Below are 7,371 nucleotides of genomic sequence, written 5' to 3'. Positions count from 1 at the left end.
TAATCGCCAATAGAGAGACGCACATTGCGACATTTCCCTTTACAAGGTAAAGTGCCCCCATTGGCAATCATGACTTCAAAGCTAGAGCAGGGATGGATAAAGCAATCAGCCTGTTTGGCTATTCGTGGATCAATGAAGTTATGAGTGCTACCAGAATCAATGAGTATAGTAAGAGGGATCTTCTTGAAGAAACCCTGGACCCGCATGGTTTGTGGAGTAGTGACTCCTGCCAAAGCATGGACAGATATCTCTGGTGGAGCTTCTGGTGAAGGAGGTTCAGGCTGGTGAGGCTCAACCTCATCATCCACTGTTTCCTGAGCATCTACATATTCTTCAGTTCCGGTGGAGAATCCACATCCAAGAGATAGAGCTTTTGCTGAACACATCTATGGCCCCGAGACCATTTCTCATCACAATTATAACAAAGCCCTTTGTCTCGCCTGACTCGCATCTCTGTTTCAGACAAGTGCTTGATCGGAGTAGTTTTGGGAGCTGGTATGACTGGAGGGTTGTGAGAACCTGTATTTCTGAATGGAACAAAATTAGATCTGGAGCGTTGTAGAGCACTAATCTTGTCTTCCGCTAACTTAGCCAACCCAAGGGCTTCCATCATTATAGTAGGTCGAAACATTTTGACTTCTGAGTGAAGTGCATCCTTCAGACCACTGACAAAACAACTACGGAAGAATTCATCAGACAAGCCCTCTGTGTGATTAGCTAATTTTTCAAAATCTGTCTGGTATTCTCTTACAGTGCCTGTTTGACGCAGTTTAGTGAGTGCTCCTATGAAATCATCAAAGGAACTAGGGCCAAAGCGCTCCAAAATGAGGGTGCACAATTCTCTCCATGTTGGGCCTACATTAGCCTTGATGTACCAACGGAACCATTGAAGAGCTTCATGTTCCAAATGAAAAGATGCAAGGGGGACTTTGTGGTTATCCAAAGTATTATGCAAGCTGAAATACTGCTCTGCCCTATAGATCCATCCAGTCGGATCAGAACCATCGAAGCGTGGAAAATCAAGCTTTGGTCCACGGAAATTGCCAGAAGAGGACCCAGTATCTCCTGAATGGTTTCGGCTCATGGCTGACTGCTGAAAGTTAAGACCCAGAATTTTGTCATCCAGATCTTGAAATTTGGTTTTGAGGGATGCCATTTCTTCTTCCATGATTTTTGCTCCTGTACGCGTAACAACCATAAAGCAAGGTTTTTTTTTTTTTTTTTTTTTTTTTTTTTTGGAATGGGTAGAAGATGAGAAACAAAAACTTTTTTAGTTACGGCAAACTTGGATTTGGGTAAAACTCAGATAGGAAATGGGTGTTCGACGGGTGGTGGGAGACTATCTGGGGACAAGGGAAACAGAAAAATGAGGGTTTCAAGGGTAGGGAGGCGAAATGAGGCAAACAGTCCAAGAGGGATAAGGGAGCAAAATGAGGAATTGAATCTTGTGGCTCAGTTTGGTGGCGATTGGATGAGAGGTGAAAAAGATAGGGCAAACCCTAAAATTAGATAAATGAGGGATTTAGGGCTTTGATATGTAAAATTTGGGGTTGGGTCGCCAAGGAAGGAAGTATGCGAAATGATATTGCAGACGTTCTGCAGAAGTATGAGCAGAAATAGAAAGCAAACAAGGAAGCTACGACTAAAAAATAGAAAAAATTTTTTTTTGAACAGTCGACTTAGAAAAATTCACTCACAGACTGAACAACTGAAAAGAGTTATTGCAATAACAAGAGATATTAGAAGTGAGAGGAACCTGAAGGCCACGACAGAAAAAAAATTTGATGTAATTTCCACCCAGCGAGCCCAAGAGAGTGCTCTGATACCAGATGTGATGAACCTCCTTATAGCAATATCGTGAGAATGCTCGAAATAACAGAATACAAAGTGATAGCAGAACTCAGAATGAATCTACTGATCGCAGGCCACTTCGAGGGGGTAACCTCCTTTGAGCAAGCTCAATACAATAAATTCGTCCGTGCCCATCAAGGGCCTCAACCTATTCTTATATACTGAGTACGATCTAGAAAAGTAATACTACCTATGCATGTGGGATAATAAAATATACTCACGGGACGACTTACAAAGCATATGCGTCCAACAACACTACTCTAACAAAATAAACAGAAGGAACACACAGGTTCCTAACAGTTATTCCACTCTTATCTAATATCTCTTGTTCATGGCACACCTTTCAAGGTCATATGCAAGAGTGTGATGCCCATTCACCTAGATAGTCTATTTCCAACTATTATGTCATCCCTTTTGGATTCACTATTTGGTCCTTTGACTGATGTATGACACAATGATGACTAGGATCTTTAGTGCATGGATTATTTAGCCAGCTTTTAGGGATTAGACGGTCCCCAATCTTTTTCTTCATGTATCCATGAACTATAGATTTAATGGCAACGACTATAAAATTTGGATTTATTTATGGCTTCATAATATTGTTGGCATGATCACCATCTAATGGAAGTGTCCACATAAGGAGAATCTCTTGATTTGTGCATTAATGCCACGTATTGATGACTATATTATGATTATAATGCTTTTGGCAATCAATGAGTATCTGGTTTTTTTAATCATTTTTTATTGATTTGATAAGGGTTATATCAATTCATTTGACCATAAGTATGTGGTGGGAGTTCCATCTCACGATCCTTCCCTAAGGGTCACAATTAATATAGCATATTTTTTCAAGGCCATTTATTTTTTAGCCTCGTGTAGCTAATATTATTCCATTGTTGGTTTGTTTACTCATTAATTTATTAGTGTCATTAAATCAATATATTAAAATTGTTAACCGTCTTCTTGATATGTATTTACTAATTATTATAATTTAAATAATATAAAGACATCTAGCACTTTATTATTATGGGAAATCCAAACAATGATTCAAATTTATAATATATGTTACATGTCAATAAGGGGTTGTTACAACACATTAGTGAAAGGTTCTAATTAGACTCATTTAATAACAATTAGAAATTATTTGAGTGATGACTACATCTCAGTTTTGTTTCCATTCATGAAACTCAGAATCCTTCATTCATATCATAAATTTTCATGTCACTTCCTCATTTCATCATTTTTTGGTATTTAATTTTGCAGCATATTTTTTATTCCTCTATTGATGCCACATATAACTCAAATGTAGATTACATGTTTCTTTAAAATGCTTAAAAAATCATTTAGTGAAGTTTATTCTCCTACAAAATTGTGTGAGCTGCAAGAACATACTATTAAAATTATGTTACCCAATAAGAAAAAATTGTTTGTGACATCTAGAGAATAAATTCCCCCAGGAAACTAATGGAAGCTCTGCAAGCCACCTAAAAATGGCTTTCTAGTTTAACTCAGACTCTTACATTGGCCTTATTATAAAATCTTTTCAAATCACTTATATTATTATGAAAATTTCTATCATGGCCAACATATCTTCATTCAATATGCAACTTTTAAATAGAAGTTCATGCAATACAATACAAACTACTTATGTTATAAATATTTTTTTTGATTAAAGGGATATTTGCATGTTGAAATTACCTCTTGTATGGATGACTATTCTCTCAATAGAACAAAATTCCTAACTAATGATTAAAATAATTCTATCTTGGCCTCTAACATAGGCATGCAAGATCTATTTTTACATGCACATTTGGTAAAGCAAGATAGAAGGGGTAGGGGGTCTTATTACGATCCCTATTACACTCCAAAATATATAATATTACTCTCTCCTAGCCTCAAATCAACATTTGGCTTCAATATGATCAATATGCCCTCTATAATCTCCTCCAATAGTTTTCCATGATCTAAATTCAAAGACTTAACTTGTAGAATATAATTTTTTATAAGCTAAAATATACATTTATGTTACAAAGTGAAAATCAGTAGAAATTGATGTGGCACACTACTATATTTCAAATGTGAAATGTTGAACTCTTTAGTTATGCTTTAACATCAATGACTCCTATGCCCCTCCTGACCTAGATTTTGTTAAGTTAAACTTTGATGGGCCTTCTATGTATAACCCTAGGTTGGGAAAGCAAGGGTAGTATTTTGAGATATTCAAAAGGGGATAGGATGGGTGCCTTTTTGATAAATATGGGAGTCCAAATTGTCTATGTGGAAGATTTTCTTTCCCTTTATCATGGGGTCATCTTATTTATGAGGAGTAATTTTTAAAAAGGATCATTGAGGGATACACCCTTAACATAATTAACTTTTCAAAAAATATGGAAAATGTTGGGTGGAATGATAGAGATATCATAAACATGATTAGACACATGTTAAGTACTGTTGATGGGGTGTCATTCTACCACACTTAGTGAGAATGCAATCATGTCATGGATAGGTTGGTGAGCATGGGAAGATTTATAAAAGGGTTCAAAATTTGGAAAGATATTTTTCCTATTTGGATGGATGTGTATGAAGTGATCTAGCATGATTTCAGCCAAATAGTGCATTAATGATTATACACTAATATTATTTTATGGAATTTGATTCTCATATCCTTTTGTTAAATTGGGTTGTGCATTGATTTGATTTATTAAACTTAAATGAGAAGGAAAAAATCTATTGTATGTTGTTATTTTCTCTATGTTTTTGGAAAGTTGAAGTTTGTAAGTATTGTAGGCAACTACAAAGTGAGAAGAAGGTCATGTGAGGGATTTGTTTCAAGTTGAGCCTAATGAATAGGGGAAATATCATAATGATATGGAGTTATGGGAAACTGTTGAGCATGGAGGAATGAATAAACATATCACAAGAGTGAAGTGTTACAATCTTGAGCTCTTTCTAAAGATTGTGGAAATAGTTGGGCATATGAAAGGTGATCATGGGTTTCATTTCTTTTGTGGTGATTTGGGTTAAGTATGGAAGGGGATATAATTTAGAAGAACATAAAGATTTCTTTCAAGGAGGCTCTAGAGTATTTTTGGACTCGGGTGAGAAGATTTCTAGGCTCCACTCTAGGTTTAATAGAGAAGTGGATGAAGAATTTTGATAGAACTTGGTGAAAGTGCCCATCTAATTCATCACCTACAAGGCAAGGTACAAAATATTTCATTCTCACCTTTTTCTCATGCTCAATCATTCTTGACGAAATGTTACAAATTCTAATTTCCTTTCTAGATTTTTTCCCTACTTTCTATTTCTATGGAAAAATGCAAGACTAAGGGTTCTCATCTTAAACACAAAGGGTTCCTCCATAGGCTATATGAGTATCATAGGGATTTTATTCCTCTAACTTTCTATAATCCTATGGTAGAGATTAATATATAGGTTTTTTCTACCACCTCTTCCTCATTGAAGAAAACCTATACCCTTGGTACTTCCAAAACTACCTATGGGTCAACAATTAGGATCCCCCCTCCCTATCACCAAAAAAAAATCTATGGAGGTCTCTAAGGATTTTGAAAAGGATTCTTCCTCTACAATGGAGATTGAAGCAACCCTACAAAATTCTACCATTTTTTCACTCCCCTCTCTTTAGGCTCCACAATGTACCCTCCCTCCCATGTGATTGATTTGAGTTACCCCGGTGACCCTTATGTATCTTGGGAACACTCTTCAGGCCCCATTCCTAAAAATGAGAATGACTTAGTGGATTTGGAAACCCTTTCACTCCAATTGATAGAGTTAGGTTCATGCTACAATATTTAAAATCTTTGGCAGCATATCTTCTCTTCTAGATGTATATTTCTCAAAGGAAAATTAATAAGATAGAAGCCATAGCAAAGATAGAGTTGAAATTGATGGACTAGACTTCAATTCATAGGGTGAAGTGTAGTGGGAAGTGGATTGGGAGCTTGGAAATAAACTACACAATTGGAAGTAGCTCAAGGAATAGTTGATGGATCGTCAAAATAGGTTTCCCTCAAAGGGAGAGAAGGATGAAATGTTGAAGGATCTTTATGGATATGAAGAAAGGTCAAGACCAGCTTGGAGATCAAATTAACAATTTGATAGCCAACAATATTTTTTCTCTGAAAAACTATGGAGACCAACATTAGTAGCCAGAAACTTCATCTTGAATAAATATTATGAAGAGTAAGTTCAAGGAGTGGACCTCAAGAAAATGTGGATGGTAATATAGTGGCTTCCTAGGAGACGAATGAGACTATGCCTTCATGTCTTCCCAAGTTTTCTTTCCTAGAGTAGTTCAAGGAGCTACATAGGTACTTGGTTGATCTTCCACTTTTGCCTCTAGTGGTTGTATGTTGGGTCCTAGTCTCTAGTTTTCAATGTTGTTGATTTCTAGTAGGTGATGTCTATTGGTTTAGTGTAACTGGTTTGGTTCTTCGTGAGTGGTGCACAATGGTTTTGTTGGTTCCTTGCCGCTAGTTGCTTGTTTTTTGGTAGCTAGGTTGTCTTTTTAGCCTTAGTGGCTTTGACTAGGTTTTTTGGTTTTGTGTCCTAGTTTGGTTAGCTTTTATAGTTTTTTCTTGTTAGTAGTTGTTGGTTTTGGTTATGTACTATAGTAGTCACTTCTTGTGACCTTATCTTTGTGTCTATGGAATTCGTGTTAATTTTTCTATAAGGGGCATTTCTTTTTCCACACCAAGTGTAGTAATACACTTAAAAAATATTTCATTATATTATTTATATATTTTTCCTTTACCTAATTCACAACAACTATATCTCCACTTGTTTTGAAATATAACTAAAATATAAGACAAAATTTGAAGTACATAATATTTGAATGGATTCAAAGTCCTTATTTATTTTGTATTAATTTGAACAAATTTGTGTCATTATGTACAATATTGATTAAAAATTAGAAAGCTTATCAAATATAAATTGTGAGCAGAAGCTTTTGGAGCTTCATCACATATTTCTTTGTGTATTCTTCGAAATAAAATATAAATAATATTTATATTTTGAACCAATTATAAAAACCTAATTGTACATTTTTTTAAAGATAGTAAAACTCATACAAACTTATCAGATATTTAGAGAGAAAGAATTGAGTTGGCAAAATAATTGAATTCTTTTCAATAATAACCAATATTAATGACTATATTAATTATCTATTAAACAAATTTCATGGAATGACTTAATACCTTCTTTTAGTATAATTTTTATATCTAAATTGAATTATAATTGAATTGTATATTTATTATAGCTTATAAGTATATTAAATTTTTTTATTAAAAAAAAGTTTATTATAATATTATAATATTTTTATAATTAAAAAATTAAAATATAAACTTATTTTGCAATGATATTTATATAAATAAAAATAATTGAAAATTTACTCCTTGTTTAGAATGAGGATCCTTCCTAAAGGATCCGAGAGCTAGAATTTTATAGTTAAAAGCAAACCCTTGATTAGCAAATATCTCACATGGGATGTTGGTAATGGTA

The sequence above is a fragment of the Cupressus sempervirens genome, chromosome 7 (assembly GCF_028749045.1).
Source record: "Cupressus sempervirens isolate cs-2001-9-10 chromosome 7, ASM2874904v1, whole genome shotgun sequence".
In the NCBI taxonomy this organism is placed as follows: domain Eukaryota; kingdom Viridiplantae; phylum Streptophyta; class Pinopsida; order Cupressales; family Cupressaceae; genus Cupressus; species Cupressus sempervirens.
This window is presented reverse-complemented; position numbering follows the sequence as displayed.